General features: G+C 35.7%; 2 long non-coding RNA genes across 2 annotated transcripts in view; one reads left to right on the plus strand and one right to left on the minus strand.

The window, feature by feature from the left end:
• Positions 1-9034, plus strand: part of LOC310734576 — a 342084-nt gene extending 333050 nt beyond the window's left edge. Inside the window, exon 2 of the long non-coding RNA XR_014536089.1 lies at positions 8702-9034. This is a non-coding gene — a long non-coding RNA (uncharacterized lncRNA). The remainder of the gene's footprint in view (positions 1-8701) is intronic.
• On the minus strand, positions 8878-9423 carry LOC310734575. Its single transcript, XR_014536088.1, has 2 exons — positions 8966-9423; positions 8878-8922 (listed from the first exon to the last, which is right to left on the minus strand). It is a non-coding gene; the product is annotated as an uncharacterized lncRNA (long non-coding RNA).
• Positions 9424-16213: the final 6790 nt, after the last annotated feature.

Below are 16213 nucleotides of genomic sequence, written 5' to 3' on the forward strand. Positions count from 1 at the left end.
CTCTCTTTCTCTCTCTCTCTCTCTCTCTCTCTCTCTCTCTTCTCTCTCTCTCTCTCTCTCTCTCTCTCTCTCTCTCTCTCTCTCTTTCTCTCTCTCTCTCTCTCTCTCTCTCTCTCTCTCCCTCTCTCTCTTTTTTTTTTTTTTTTTTTAGGTGACATTACCCACCACAATATGCTCTGCATAATTCACATCACAAGTTCACAGAGCTGCAGTGATACCTGGGTATATTTTTCTTGTTGTATGATGGCACCAGCCATGAACGAGGCTCGGAGTTGCCAAATAATGCTAATATGAGCATGACTACAGCACCTCAAGTTTTACTTCTAATCTCCTTTCCTATTCAGTTTTTCTTGGTTTAAATTGATTTGTGAAAGCAACTTGTGTGAAACTTAGTGTGGATAAACAAAAAGTGTGTTACTAACATTTGAATAATCATTTTAGCATACTGGTAAATGTATTCTAAACGGTTAGGTAACTAGAGTATGGTTACTTTTTAAAGTATAAATTTATTGTAGATGTCTTTGCATTCTCTGCTGGAATATTTTATGCCATTTTACCATCCCCTCGAACTCTCAGCACTAAAGTTTCCTCATAAGATTATGTATAGTCAATTTTTTTTTTTATTTACTTTATTGTTTGTTTGATTTGACAGTCAGTGGAGGGGGGAAATAGTTTATTGGGAGTAAGTTTGGATGCTCGAGGATAAAGTTATACTTTAAAAGAAAAAAAAAGAAAGGTCTGCTGAAAAGGTTCAACCTATGGCTTTTGATGTTTTAATACATAACAGCTGTTATAGAGAACAGCTATAGAGACTGTCATTTACTGTGTCATTTAATTCAGAAGATGATAGATGTAAGTACAGATTTTATTTAACAGTGTAAACAAGCTACAAACCAATAACAAAAAAATGCGAAAGAAACACCACTATAACCAGTGAAAACTATAAACAAGGCTGTGGAACAAGCAAAGAGAAATATATGAAACAAAGACAAAAGCTTAACAATGAGATATACACTACATTGAACCTGTATTAGATGGATTTCCTATCTGTGCTATTTTAGTATTACATTTCTCCAAACTAAATTATATAACCACATGTAACACCCAAAACTTAAAACATATTGACCATATATCTTGCCAAGCCTTTAGGGAAGCATATGTTCATCTATCCCTAATGCCAGTGCAAAACGTATCACTGCTTTTAGAGATCGTTTGACCATTTATGGTCATTGAATAAAATATTCATTTGTATAGCATTCACAGTGCTTAAATGTTGCAACTGGCAACTTTCTATTTATGCAAATTTCAAATCAGACACCATCTGCCAGTCGCACATTTAGACCCTGCAATTTAGCAGCTTCAGTGTGGCATCTTTTTAGCCCAATGATGGCTACATGATGTGCTGCATGACTGACCATAACTGTAAGATCTATTCCATTGTTCTTGCAGAGAGGGACAAAATGTGTGTATATAAGTGATATATTATAATGTCAGTGAATGTCTAAATATATTGCATATTATATGACAATAAAGAAAAGCTGCTAAAACATTGTTTTAAAATGTTTACTTTATCCAAAATATATGTTGCCATTGGATACACATCATATTTAATCGCAACTTAACAGTTTTTTTCATTCATTGTTGACAGTCATGTTGCCTGAAGAAAACCTGATGTTGCTGTAGCTGGCATGAGGGGCACAACCAAAAATGACATTTTGTGACAGAAAAAAAAAGCTATCATATAACCTGCATTGTACATGCACTATTATTGGGAATCACTATTAACACTATAATATAATCCACTATTAATAGTGAAAGATGCAAAAACAGATTAAAACATTGTGAGAAAAAAGAAATGAAGGCAATAGAATCAAAAATGTATTCTGAGAGGACAGTGATAATAAAAATGTAATAATAAAAAAAAAATTATTTATTTGCAACAATAGCAGTATAAAAAGACTTTAAAAGCAAAGTAATTGATGTTCCATTCTGTGTTTATATAATGTGCTGAAATGAATAAACAGAGAAAGCTAATAACTTGCAGCAAATAAAAACATTTAAAATAATTCAGTAATGTAAATTCACTGATCCAATTATGCTGGAAAGTAGTATCTCTACTATTGTGTATAGTTCTGTTTTAAGGATGATTCAATAGCATTGAAAATAACACAATCATTTCAGAAATGGAAGGATTTAAAAACAAGCAGCATTTTAGAAATGCAGGCTTTTATGGAGTTAATTCGTAAAGTTTTTTTATAAAACCTTTAACAATGCTCCTTTCAACATGTTTGTCTTTCAAGTTTTTGGTTAACTCATGATTCATGTTTTGTTTTATAGTCCTGTATATTTGCGCTTGATTTAAATTGCACTTCTCATTTCCTGCATTGCATGATACTTCTTATCTAAGCAGGTGGCAATTTTAATACGTAAACAACACTAAATGTACAGTATAACATTCCTGCAAAATGTACTATATTATGTACAAAAAATGTTTACATTTTGTTTTAGGATTATTCAATCAGTTATCAGAGAGAACGCACTCAATAATTGAATTGTATAATTATATTAATTGCTAATTTCAACATTCTGTGTATTTCCTACAGGGTTTACTTTTACTTTTGTTTTCTTGTACCAAACACATAACATTTCTTCAGCATTACAGCTTTGTCCATGGACCCAGTTCTTTTTTCTAAGCTCAGTAGCTCAGCCCAGATGCTCACATCTATTAAAACCAAATACACCCAAGCCAAAATGTGTGAGATGTGTTATTCTCTTCCTGCAATTAAGATGATTCATGGTTGAATGACCTTCTCACTGCAATAGAACCATGCCAGTATTTGATCAAACTGACTAAATTCTGCACTATTAATTGCCCATTATGTTTACCTTTTAAGTTTTTTCACTCTCCCAACACAACTATAACTTCTTGTTATCTGTTATGTAACACCCTATTATAGACAAACACCTGACATAATTGTGAAAAGTATATGCAGGAACATGCAGATTGCAGTATAAGTGTTTATTAGGGTAATTCATATCTTGTACATATTAGCACTTCAAAAGACACAAGTTGATCATATAAGATAAAATCAGAGATTATATAGCCAAAATAACACACAAAGCAAAAACTTCACTGTGTTATCACCCTGTGATATCACTGCCATGAGGCAATTTCTTGTTTTAGAAAAACAAAAAATAAAACCACAGAAGTCTCATGTGGTTCTACCACAGTAAAAGTTTCATCTTGATTGTGACCTGGATTGTATTGTATACATTTTCCTTTTTTCTAGGTAGGAGGAATTCAGTAGATATTGTACTGTTTCGTTTTGTCTTGCCATGAGAAACATGCGTTTTTTATGTTACTTATTGGGTAGCGATAGTAATCAATATCTAGCTCAAGTAAATTTTAGGTTTTAAAACTTAATGAATGCAGATTGAACTAATCTGACTAATGAGTGTACATGCTATTGTATGCCACTGCATAAGAGCAATCTCCTCTATAGTGTGTAAAACAGATCAATCAAATCAATTGACAGGTCATAACACCAGGAAAGTCAGGCAGTGAATCGCTTTAGGACTGGTGGCTGGAAAGTGAGAGCACCAATCATTCTTGGCAATCCTATTTCAGAAAATACCAACCTCTAAAAAGCAAGAGTTAAATCATTATTAATGATTATTCTATAAAAGTATCTCGCCTGCTACATGCTCCTCTGTAAAGTCCCTTTTTATTGTGAGTACTGAGTAGGAAAGTGTGCAAACAATCACCTTGCAAAGAGCTTAGAAAGCTGTTTGCTGATATTCTCGGCATCAACAACACCACATAAATACATCACACTGGGAATAAACACTTTCTGTGAACAAGAGCAGCAAGTGTAATTTGCAATATCAGTCCTTTAAGACTGTCAAAGATGCGACACTGCCTTTGTGTATAAGCAAAATATGTCAGGCAACTTGTGAACAATTTATTTTCCTAATCCCATTTTTTTAATGTTTAAAAGCTTAGTAGCCTGTATCAAGAAATGTCCAAATTCTGAAACAGCTTAATGTAAGTCTACATTTAAAGGTTTAATTTCATGTTAAAACATATTGTGTACATGAAGTAAAACATGCATTTTCATGCTGAATTGTAACTGTACACTGTAGTGTTTCAAGTTCCAGATCAGGAGAAAGTATCACAATGTTACTTTGAAAATGTGAAAAAAGGTTCCCTGGTGGTCTAGTGGTTAGGATGCGGCGCTCTCACCGCTGCGGCCCGGGTTTGATCCCCGGTCAGGGAACCAAACCCCAGCCACTTTCAGTGCCGGTCCCAAGCCCGGATAAATTGGGGAGGGTAACGTTAGGAAGGGCATCCAGCGTAAAAACATGTGCCAAATCAAACATGCGGAGGATCCGTTGTGGCGCCCCCTAACGGAGAAGCCGAAAGAAAGTTTATTGTGAAAATAATGTTGTAATGTTACAGTTTTGTTAAATGATGTTAGATTTTGTTCCTTGTTAATCTCAACGAATGTTATTATCGATTAGTCAGGCTGCTCAAGTTAGGAGTTAGTGTGAAGTTGGATGGCAGCGGCCTGCAAAAATGGGGTACAGTACAGGGTCAAACGGTAGCAGGAAAAAGTGCATACCAAGTCATCCAAGGCAATGGGAATATTTTATATTAAACGCAACAAAGAAACTGTACCTGGAACTTAGGCAGAGCGGCGCTTGTGTGGCATGGAAGTACCACAGCGATGCACGAGCAGATAAAAAGAAAACACACTGGTGTCACGGATGAAGGTGAAACATCAGCACGGTACCTAAAAACTGTAGAATCCTCATCGTGTGAAAATGGTACAGTTTAATGAAGTGCTATTGTGTGAACTGTTTGTTTGCTTACTTCGGAACAGTCGCACTGGATCTGTTCTGTGGTGAATCGCGAGCATCAGGTTGGATGAATTCGTGATGGATTCAATTAAAACAGTCCAAACAAACACTAAATCTAAAAGCAGCAAATAACAGCAGCAAGTAAACGATTAATTTTTTAGTCACTATTGTGGTTTTCAGCAAATTATTAAGCATTTATACACCAATGCAATTTTTTTTTTACATTTTTTTTTTTTTATCAAGTCTGTTATATACACTTGTCTACTACAAAGTAACTTATCTGTTTTCAAACGTAATTTACTTCAGCTTTACTACGTCTAAATGCCTGTTTTCAATGTTTGTATATTTAATTTATGCATATATCATTTAATTATTATACAAAATTTAATTAATTATATATTCTAGATGCTTCACAAATGAACAAAATATCATATAATTTTTTTAAAGCATTGTTGTCAACTTGCCATCTGCAAAATACAATACAAATGTTGATTTACACAAAGTGTTTTACCTTGCACACAAAAAAAGCTGTTTTTTGGGGTTTTTTTTTTTTTTTTTACAGAAAGAAACAACACAGCATGAGTGAATTTGTTTTAAGAAAAAATCTCCCATGCAGCCCAGAATATGCAGCTGCTGTAAGCTTTCAAATGTCTAAATTAAAGATAGTTAAACTCAATATGTGGCTTTTGAAATAAATTAATACCCTAAAGAAGGGTTTTGTGTAGTTATGCAAAACATCTAATAACTTTAACCTGATCGATTAATTAATCGAGAGAGAGAAAGAGAGGGAGAGAGAATTAATTGTCCGATTAATTGATTATCAAAATAATAATTAGTTGCAGCTCTTATTGTATGTACTGTATATATACAGTATATATATATATATATATATATATATATATATATATATATATATATATATATATATATATATATATATATATATATATATATATATATATATATATATATATAAATGTGTGTGTGTGTGTGTGTGTGTGTGTGTGTGTGTATGTATTGTATGTATGTATGTATGTATGTGTGTGTGTGTGTGTGTGTGTGTGTGTGTGTGTGTGTGTGTGTGTGTGTGTGTGTGTGTGTATGTATTGTATGTATGTATGTGTGTGTGTGTGTGTGTGTGTGTGTGTGTGTGTGTGTGTGTGTGTGTGTGTATTGTATGTATGTATGTATGTATGTATGTGTGTGTGTGTGTGTGTGTGTGTGTGTGTGTGTGTGTGTGTGTGTGTTTGTTATAAATACAAGGATAAACATCCTTTACCCATATATGAACATGTGTATTATACGTATATATTTGTATTTGGGAAAATATGTTACATATACAGTATAAAAAAAATAAATCTATAAAGTATAAAAAAAATGTATCTATTTTTGTAAAAAAAAAAATCAAATGTTTGTGGTATATATGTACAAGTATCTGACGTATATTTCTATATCTGTGAAATCCAAACATGAACATGTATGCAATATATGTGCTTTACATATATATCTATATATCAGATTTCCATATGGGAACTCATGAAATAGACTTGTGGCACCCTCCTACTGCATACATGTACTGTACAAAATAAAATAAAAAAAACCTTTTAGACTCTTTGGGTTTTTTAATGGCCACCACAAACCTAATGTGTTTTCTGTCTCCATCTCCAACTATGAATGCCATCTTTTTAATGCCTCCTAAATGTGCCATCCCTGAAAGGTAATTGTATTTCTCCACACCAAGTCTGACTGAGCCAGTCTACACCCATGGTGACAATTCGTTGCCATTGCTTTTCCTCAAAACAATGTAAACCCTGACTGACTAACACTGCAATCTTGATCACGACAGGGAAGCAACAGGGATCACATCATTGCTGTGACCTAAGTGTTTCTGTCTCTTGTTACCCAATTTTGATTTAAGAGATCATCCACCAAAGTATAAACAAGAGTAGCACACTCACTTCACAGTGAAATCCATTTACACATTTTTGTCATCCATTTTCCAAAGGAGGCTTCAAAATATGTATTTTTTTCTTTGGAAAAAGAAAATGGAGCACTTTTCATTATGTGCTGTACTGTTGTCAGCATTAAAATGGTAACAGGTGATGACCAAGTAAAGAAAAGGGAACGACTTGTTCTGATTGAGGACAGAAAGCTTGTCCTGTTTCTTGTGTACCTGTGCTCTCACAGTCTAAATAGAATATCTCAGATGCTTAAATTAGAGTTTCTTAGACAATGTGTATAGTGCTATTTCGATCTCCAGATGCTATTTTGGTGCTTGTTCAGTCCCTTGTCACACTGAGGCTGGACTACTGCAACTTTCCCATGGCAGGTCTGCCTCTGAGAGCTGTTCGACCTTAACTGATCTCAACAAGTCAGCAGCAGCATGACTTATTCTCAACCTTCCTTTCAAGTTCTCCCACACCTCGGTGCAGGAACAGAGAAGAATCTTGATGCTTGGCTACAACTAAAAATGGACCAGCATCAACCTACGTAAAAGAAGTTATCACACCCCACACAGCACTATGCTAAATGTCAACCTCTAGCACTGTTTAACTGGTTTTACCATCTCTCATGACTCTTCTCTGTTTTGGCACTAATTTGGTGGAATGAACTTCCCCATGATTATCCAGAGTTACTAGCAGTCTTTAAGTGGCTAAGACTAAAGACCTACCCGTGACTCTCCTGTACTGAACTACATAAATACTTAATTTCTTTATCATTTTTAAACAACAATTGTGATGTTTGTGGCTTTTCATTCCATATTACCTCCCCAACACTTTCAGATCTTACTCTTAATCCGTGACCAAAGAAGCAGTATCAGAATGCGTAGAGACTTTAAAGTACTTCTGTAAGTCGATCTGGATAAGCGTGTCTGACAAATACAATAAATGTAAATGAACTGAGAGACACCCAGCATCATTAATGTGTTTACCTTTCTTAGTGGAACACAACAGCAGTCAGTTATCTGCCGTCAACCGCAAGCAGTCTTTTCTCATTTCCCACCATTGACTTGATAATAGCTGATACTCTGTTTTGGAGTAAATCAACTTGTGTCCAATAGACACAAAACCGAGAGGGGAAATAACATGTAGGTAATTCCATTAGTGATTTTACAAATGAAGGCTAATTTGCTAAGCATACAGCAGGGCATAATGTAAACATATTAAGTAACTACCATGAATAATTCAGTAGTTACTTAATATATTCAGTGAATAACTACAGTGAGCAAAAAAAAATACTTGACCCACTAAAGGGTCCTGGAAGTTTATATCTTAGATTATGTACAGTATTTGCCATACATGTTCATGTGAATAAGATGTTACTATAGAAACTATAACATTTTAAATATTTCCTTTAAATATTTGATTTAAATTATAGCCACTATTATTCAATTTTATAAGATTTATTAAATATATGTAAGTATTTGCATGTTCTGTGATGTAAAATATTTTCAAGTGTTATTTATAGGTGTCATAGTTATGCAGAAATTGAGTGCAAAACACATTAACAAATCAGAAAACACATAAACAACTCCGAAAACAAAATAACAAATGCAAAAACAAAATAAATCCGAAAACGAAAAAAAAAAAAAAATGCGAAAGCAAAATAACATCCGAAAGCAAAATAACAAATCCAAAAATAAATTAACACGTTATAAAAACACCTTTTCCGGTTTGTCTGAATTGTTGTTGTATTTTCGGATTTGTTAATGTGTTTCGTGCAACAATTCAGACAAACCGAGTAAGTATGTCATTGTTCACTGTCTTTCTCCTTCCTTTCACAACTACAGTGGTACCTTGACCTACTAGTGCATTAATGTACGAGTTTTCCGAGGTACGAGCGGCCACACGGTTGATTTTTTTGCTTTGTTATGCGAGCAAAAAATTGAGGGACGAGCTCGAGACGCCGCTGCTAGATGGCGAAGCGAAGCCAGAAAGCGAAGATTGTGACGAAAATTAAGATAAGCAAAGAAGAAAAAGTAAAAATTTAAAGTTTAGGGATATGTAGTGTACAGGAGTGATAGTAAAAAACGAGTTTTCCCTCCGCCTCCGCTTATCGCCTCTACCCCCCCTACACACACACACACACACACACACACACACACACACACACACACACACACACACACACACACACACACACACACCCCACCGGCGTTTTCGTTAGCTCAAGTTGTCTCTTCTCTAAGGAAAATACACTGGATAAAACCTTATTATATCTTTACATACTCTTTTTATTATGTTTTTTATACAATATTTGTTATATATAAATGTATTTTCCAATTTAATAACATGAAACATAAAAACGGGGTGTCATTTTGAGGGTTGGAACGTATTAATGCCATTTTAAATATTTTCAATATGGAAAACTGATTTGACGTGCGAGCAATTTGAGATACGAGCTCGTCCACGGAACTAATTAAACTCGTAGGTCAAGGTACCACTGTATTTCTCTGGGGAGTTTCTTTTGTCATCGTCGTGCGCCACCGGTGGAAGTTTTTTCTCCCAAAGCCGTGCAGCTCAGAACACAGGTGAGGTGCGTTTTTGTTTCCGTTCGGAAATTTCATTGGTCTAATGTTTTGTCGCTCAGTTTTTTGGCTTAAAGTGTGTGAAACCAGGAAAACCCAGGAAAAATCCATATATTAGCCGCTTCATTGTTTAAGCCGCTTCATTTGTTTTCAGAGTTGATAGTGTTTTCTAATTTGTTAATTTGTTTTCTGATTTGTTAATGTGTTTTGCACATCTCGGCCACCATAGAAATCTGCACATGGACTGCATGTGTCATCAGCCACTGCACCACCATGCTACATGACACATGATTCTTTAAGAATTATTGTAGTTTCTTTGATAACACTGTTAATATTTACATGTATTTAAGTCTCACATCACACCTCACAGTTCAAGTTTATGTACATTTCATTCACTGGTATATTTGAGGCTGTAATAAGCAAACAACTGGTTTATAAGTCACACCAGCCTGCAAGTATTTAAAGATCTTTCACAAGATACATGATTAAAACCCTGTATGTCCTATTTGATTGTGGATTACATCAATACTGCTATAATTTTCTGTTTATGTGCTAATAAAGTGAACCTTAGTACTAACTGGATCCTGGACTTCCTGACTAGGGGACCTCAGTCAGTACGGATCGGGAACAGCATCTCCAGCACCACCAGACTGAGCACTGGAGTCCCTCAGGGCTGTGTGCTCAGCCCACTGTTGTTCACTCTGCTGACTCACGACTGTGTAGCAATGCAAAGATCGAACCACATCATCAAATTCGCTGATGACCGTGGTGGGTCTTATCAGCAAGAAAGACGAGTCAGCATACAGAGAGGAGATGGAACAGTTAACAGCCTGATCCAACAACCTGTCTTTGAAAGTTGACAAAACCAAAGAGATGCTTGTTGACTTCAGGAGAGCACACAGCAGCCATTCTCCACTGATCATTGATGGATATTTCGGGGAGATCTTCGAGAGTACCAAACCCCTTGGTGTTCATCTGGCAGATAACCTCACCGGGTTACTCAACACTAGCTTCATCACCAAGAAAGCCCAGCAGCATCTCTACTTCCTGAGAAGGCTGAGGAAAGTCTATCTCTCTCCTTCAAGACAGCTTTTTTGCTCCTCAACAGACAGAACTGAACTGTACAAAACACACGAACACTCACTCAACTGTGTGTTACTGAATTGTACAACCTGAACTCAACACACACTCATTACTCATCTCAATACATTCCACCACCATTTATTTATTATTTATATTTAATCTTATTATACTGTTTACATGCTGTTTTTTGCACAACTCAACTGCTGCTACTGTGTTTTTGTTTACAAATACACTTTGTTCATAGTCCTTTATAGTCCTTATAGTATTTTTCACAGTACTGTATAATCAGAGTATACAGTAGGTTTACTGGTTGGCGCTATTTTGTATTTTGTGTATTCGTCCTACACTGTCTGTTTGCAGTAGGTTGCACTCGATGCACTATATGTTGCTTTATTTTGTGTGTTGTAGCTCTATATATTCTTTAATATAGCACCAGGGTTCTGGAGGAACATTGTCTCATTTTCACTGTGTACTGCCTGTTATATATGGTAGAAATTACAATAAAAGCTTCTTGACTCTTGACTCTTGACTAATGTCATGAGCTGGCTAATGAACAGCATGCATGATAAATTAAGGTCATGAAAAATGATGGATAAAGGAAGTGCAATAGTGTGTAATATAAAATGTCAATGCGTGCTGATGACTTAAAGAAATGTATTTTCTCCACTAGTTGTCTAGTTGCTGAATGTAAAGGTGTTGACATGGCAGTGTGTGACTACACGGTAAAGAAGAAACAACATGGTAAAACCTTAAAACCCTCTCTTTAAATGGTTTTTGACTCATTTCTGCATAAAAAGATGTTTCTACTTTAACAGCATGAAAGGCCATCAGATAAAAAAATGCTTTAAAAAATCGTTTAAAAATATCTTTAAAAAAATACTTTGCTTCTCTCAGGAAAAGATTTTCCAATATACTGGGAGTTTGAAGCACCCTGATACTTTATAGCCTAAATTACTTTTAAAGCAGAAGCCTGTGTATTGATTGGCTTCCAGAACAACAGTAAATAGGCAGCTCAGTGCACATTATGTTATGTGTGAGCACAACAACTTTCTCTTTGTCTCACTTAGGTTGCACTTGAAGGATGGAATAGATTGCACTAGATGACAGATGGTCTCCTGCACTGTAATCTCTTGATATTTGCTGTCCCGCTCACATACATAGTCCCCATGTCAATGTCAGTCTATAATATTAATATGGCAACAGTGCTTCTGAATCGAGGAAAGAATGATATTGAGAAGGACATGGTAAAGTGCAAAGGAGAAAGATAGTCTGCTACCTTGAAAGAGAAAAAAAAAAAAAATGAGGAAAATTTGGAATTTTTAGACAGCCTACCAAAATGTCCTGAAAGTGTATAGCATTATTACAAGTCAAGTCAATAAGCTTTTATTGTCATTTCAACCATATATAGCTGATGCAGTACACAGTGAAATGAAACAACGTTCCTCCAGAACCCTGATGCTACATAAAACAACATAAAACAACAATAACAGTAACAGAAAACACAGGGCCATAGACTAGTAAGAAAAATCCTTGCCTGCATGCAACCTGGTGCAAACAGTGCAAAAGACAACACAAAACAGTGCAGTACAACACAGGACAGTGCAAGACAATACACAAAACACAAAATAGCTCCGCAATTAAACCTGTCGTAACAAAATAAAGTGAACAGTAGCAAAAAATTTAGACAGAATATTGTGCAAAAGAACAAATAGCAGCAGTCCCGGAAGTTGTACAAAAACGGCAAAACATTTTGAGGTAATGATTAGTGTGATTGGTACTGAATTATAAGTGGTACTGAATCATTATGTAAGTATTAAAACCTAACAGAAAGTTTTGGACCTAAACATAGACAGTGTGTCATTTTTTACAAAGTGTTTAACTTCATTTACACAACAGCAATGTGTACAGTGTGGCTGAAATTGTCTAATATGCTTTAAAGATCCAGAATGGTGCATGTGTTATGCTTCAAATGTCTGTAACCGTAATATAATAAAGCAGATATGCAGATGCACATGCAAAGATTTTATTGAAAAGTGCGATATAACAAACAAAAACAATAAAACCAATCAGGAAATATTTAAAGACGTTAACAAGAAAACTATAACCTGCCAACAAGAATGTTGAAAAAACTAGCAACAACCACAGGTGAGAAATCTGAGACAAACTGTGAGGTGTTAGTAAAGACTTACGTTTTTGTGCTATTTAACAATGTTATTCAGATAGAAGCAGACATTTGACATTAAACCAGCAGTGGCTTATGGGGAAACATAGTTTATATCCATAAACATAAACATGAGATATTTTCTGTTAAACTCTAAGGATAACTATGGTAATTAGTTATTAGGTAATTAATATTATAATATATTATATTTATATAATTTATCAAGCCTATATACAAAGGCTTGTGGGCATCTGTTTATCACAACCATAACCTCTTTTTCAAACATTTGCTACAAAGTTGGTGGTAGAGGTTGTAGAGGATGTCTTTCAATCCTGTTCCAGCATTACAATACCGCCTGTGCACAAAGTATGCACTTTAATGACATGGTTTGCTAAGAACCTTCACTGAACAGCTTTAGGATGAACAGAAATGTTGCATGAACCTCAGCCTTACTAATGATCAAGCTGCTGACTGGGCAAATCCCCACAATCTGCTAAATGCTGCTAAATCTTATTTAAAAATGCTTCATCGAAGTCTAGACATTATTATAACTGCAAGAAAATAAACCACACCTGAAATAGGATGTTAAAAAAAATGCTGGATAGTTACTACTTAAACCTTCTGCTGAAGGAAAGAAGGAAGGAAGGAAGTTAATAAATAATTTATTAATTTATTAATTTATTAATTAAAGCTTGCTTTTAAGCCTCATAGCTAAATGCAGAATGTTTGGGAAACATGATGACAGATGTTTTAAATCTTAAGTGAAACCTGACCCAGCCTGTGTAGCAACTTAATCAAACACAGACAGGACCAACAAAACACAAAGGAAGAGAACATTTCCCAGTTCTGATGCAAGCACCCCAGATATGAGAGTTCGCAATTATTATCTAATATATAGCACCTGCTCTGACTAAGTGACCTTAAGCAATCCAGATATAATGCACACGATCAGTGCTTTAACCACAGCCTTAGATTTTGAAATGTGAATTGGAATAGCCTCAGGAAATCCAGCAGTTGCAAAAATCAAAGTCAGAGAGAGAAAGCAAGAAAGAGATAGAAAGAGAGCGATAAAAAGAGAGCACTCTTCTGCAGGTCAAAGTGAAAGACCGAGTCAGACAAAGGAAAAGATTGGAGTTACAGAGGGATGTTACTCTGTGATCAGACAGCCAGAGGGTGGAGAAAAGGTTCAGGAGGGAACAGAGATTGATGGAGTTAGAGCTAAAAGCCCAAACTGGAGAAAGCAACCGCTACAAACAATTAGACAATTGAAGTAAAGACCTAATAAAGGTCTTAAAATCTTAAAAATAAGATTGTGTAATTGACACGTGTGTGTGTGTGTGTGTGTGTGTGTGTGTGTGTGTGTGTGTGTGTGTGTGTGTGTGTGTGTGTTTTTTTATGGTACCCTGATTTTTTACACACGGGTATATATTTTACAGTCAGTATTCATAATGGGTCCTGACCAGAATAAAGTAGTTAGTGAAGATGAATGAATGTTCCTAATGTAGGGCTGTACTGTAAAATAGCTGTGCTGCTTTTTCCAATCTTCAGGATGAAGGGTTTGTTCCTGATAGTTATAGTTTACTGGAACAGGTGCACATTGTTCTGTCCAATACTAAAGTTAGATTTGGCCAGTGGGGGTTGTACCAGATGGATGTAGAAAAAAAATGCCAGGCTTGGCTGGGCTAGACCTTGTGATAATGTTCTAAACTTGTTGCACCAAATTAAATTATGACTAAATGCCGCTACACCCAGTGGTTGCAACACCTTGCTTATACTATCTTTCACAATGATAGTTGCTGCAGCATTTACATTGCTATGGTTGAAAAATTCTATCTACTAGTGCCAACAAATATATTAAAATGACTAAATAAACCCAAACTGAATAAATAAAAATGACTCAAATTTGGAAACAATAACAATGATCAACACTACACTAAATATATGTACAATTTGGTATACAAGCAAAACAATATGATTGATGCTGAAAAAATAATAAAAATAATATTGCTTTTGCTAGGGGTTGCCACAGCGGATCGTCCATTCCATTCTACTCTGTCCTCTACATCAGTGGTCCCCAACCCAGCACTGGTTCATGGGTCAATTGGTACCGGGCCGCACAGAAAGAATACATAACTTACATTATGTCAGTTTTATTTATTATCTGATTCTGAACGATGTTTTATATGACAAGATGTTCGCCTCGGTCACATGTCTTACTTACATCTGTTACCTTCTTAAAGAGGATGCTCCGGCCGTTAACACATAATACATTAGCGCTAAATTGAAACCCACAAGTAAGCAAAATAAACAAAAAACAACACAGCGGATTCACGTTTATTATTATATTAAGAAAATACCATACTTTTATTTTGTTGTATTTATCCGCCACACTTTAAAGGCCAGTCCGTGAAAATATTGTCTGACATTAATCAAGTCCATAGCGCAAAAAAAGATGGGGGAACGCTGCTCTACATCTGTTTCTTTTAAACCAGCTACCTGCATGTCTTTCCTCACCACATCATTAAACCTCCTCCTTGGCCTTCCTCTTTTCCTCCTGCCTGGTGGCTCCCTCCTCTGCATATGTCCAAATCATCTCAATCTCGCCTTTATCACTTTGTCCCCAAAACTTCCCACATGTGTTGTCTCTCTAATAAACTCGTTTTCAATCCTGTCCATCCTCGTCACTCCTAATGAAAACCTCACCATCTTCAGCTCTGCTACCTTCAGCTCCACCTTCTGTCTTTTACTCAATGCCACTGTCTCTAAACCATACAACATCTCAGGTCTCACCACAGTCCTATAAACTTTACCTTTCACTCTTGCAGATACCCTACTATCACAAATCACTCCTGTCACTCTTCTCCACCCACTCCACCCTGCCTGCACTCTTTTCTTCATTTCTCTAACACACTCTTTATTACTTTGCACTGTTGACACCAGGTACTTAAACTCATCTACCTTCACCACCTCTTTTCGCTGCAACCGCACCACTCCAATGCCTTCCTCTCATTCTCACACATGTACTCTGTCTTATTCCCACTGACTTTCATTCCCCTGCTCTCCAACGCGTATCTCCACCTCTCCATTCTTTTTTTAACCTGTTCCCTACTATTACACAAATTACAATATCGTCTGCAAACATCATAGTCCATGGAGACTCCTGTCTGAGCTCGACAATCAACCTGTCTATCACCACTGCAAACCGGAAAGGGTTTAGAGCCGATCCTTGATGCAATCAAACCTTGAACCAGTCTGTCATTCCTACTGCACACTTCACTGCTGTCACTGTGTCTTTATACATGTCCTGCACCACCCTCACATACTTCTCTGACACACCTGACTTCCTAATACAATAACGCAACTCTTTTGGCACCCTGTCGTACGCTTTCTCTAAATCCACAAACACACACTGCAACTCTTTCTGACCTTCTCTATACTTTTTCATCAACATTTTCAAAGCAAATATTTTGTCTGTAAATAATAATGATGATGATGATAAAAAAAAATAATAATAATAATAATAATAATATTATTATTATTAATAATATTAATTATTATTATTATTATTATTATTATCATAA

This window comes from Silurus aristotelis (assembly GCF_946808225.1).
Source record: "Silurus aristotelis genome assembly, chromosome: 12".
Taxonomy (NCBI): Eukaryota; Metazoa; Chordata; class Actinopteri; order Siluriformes; family Siluridae; genus Silurus; species Silurus aristotelis.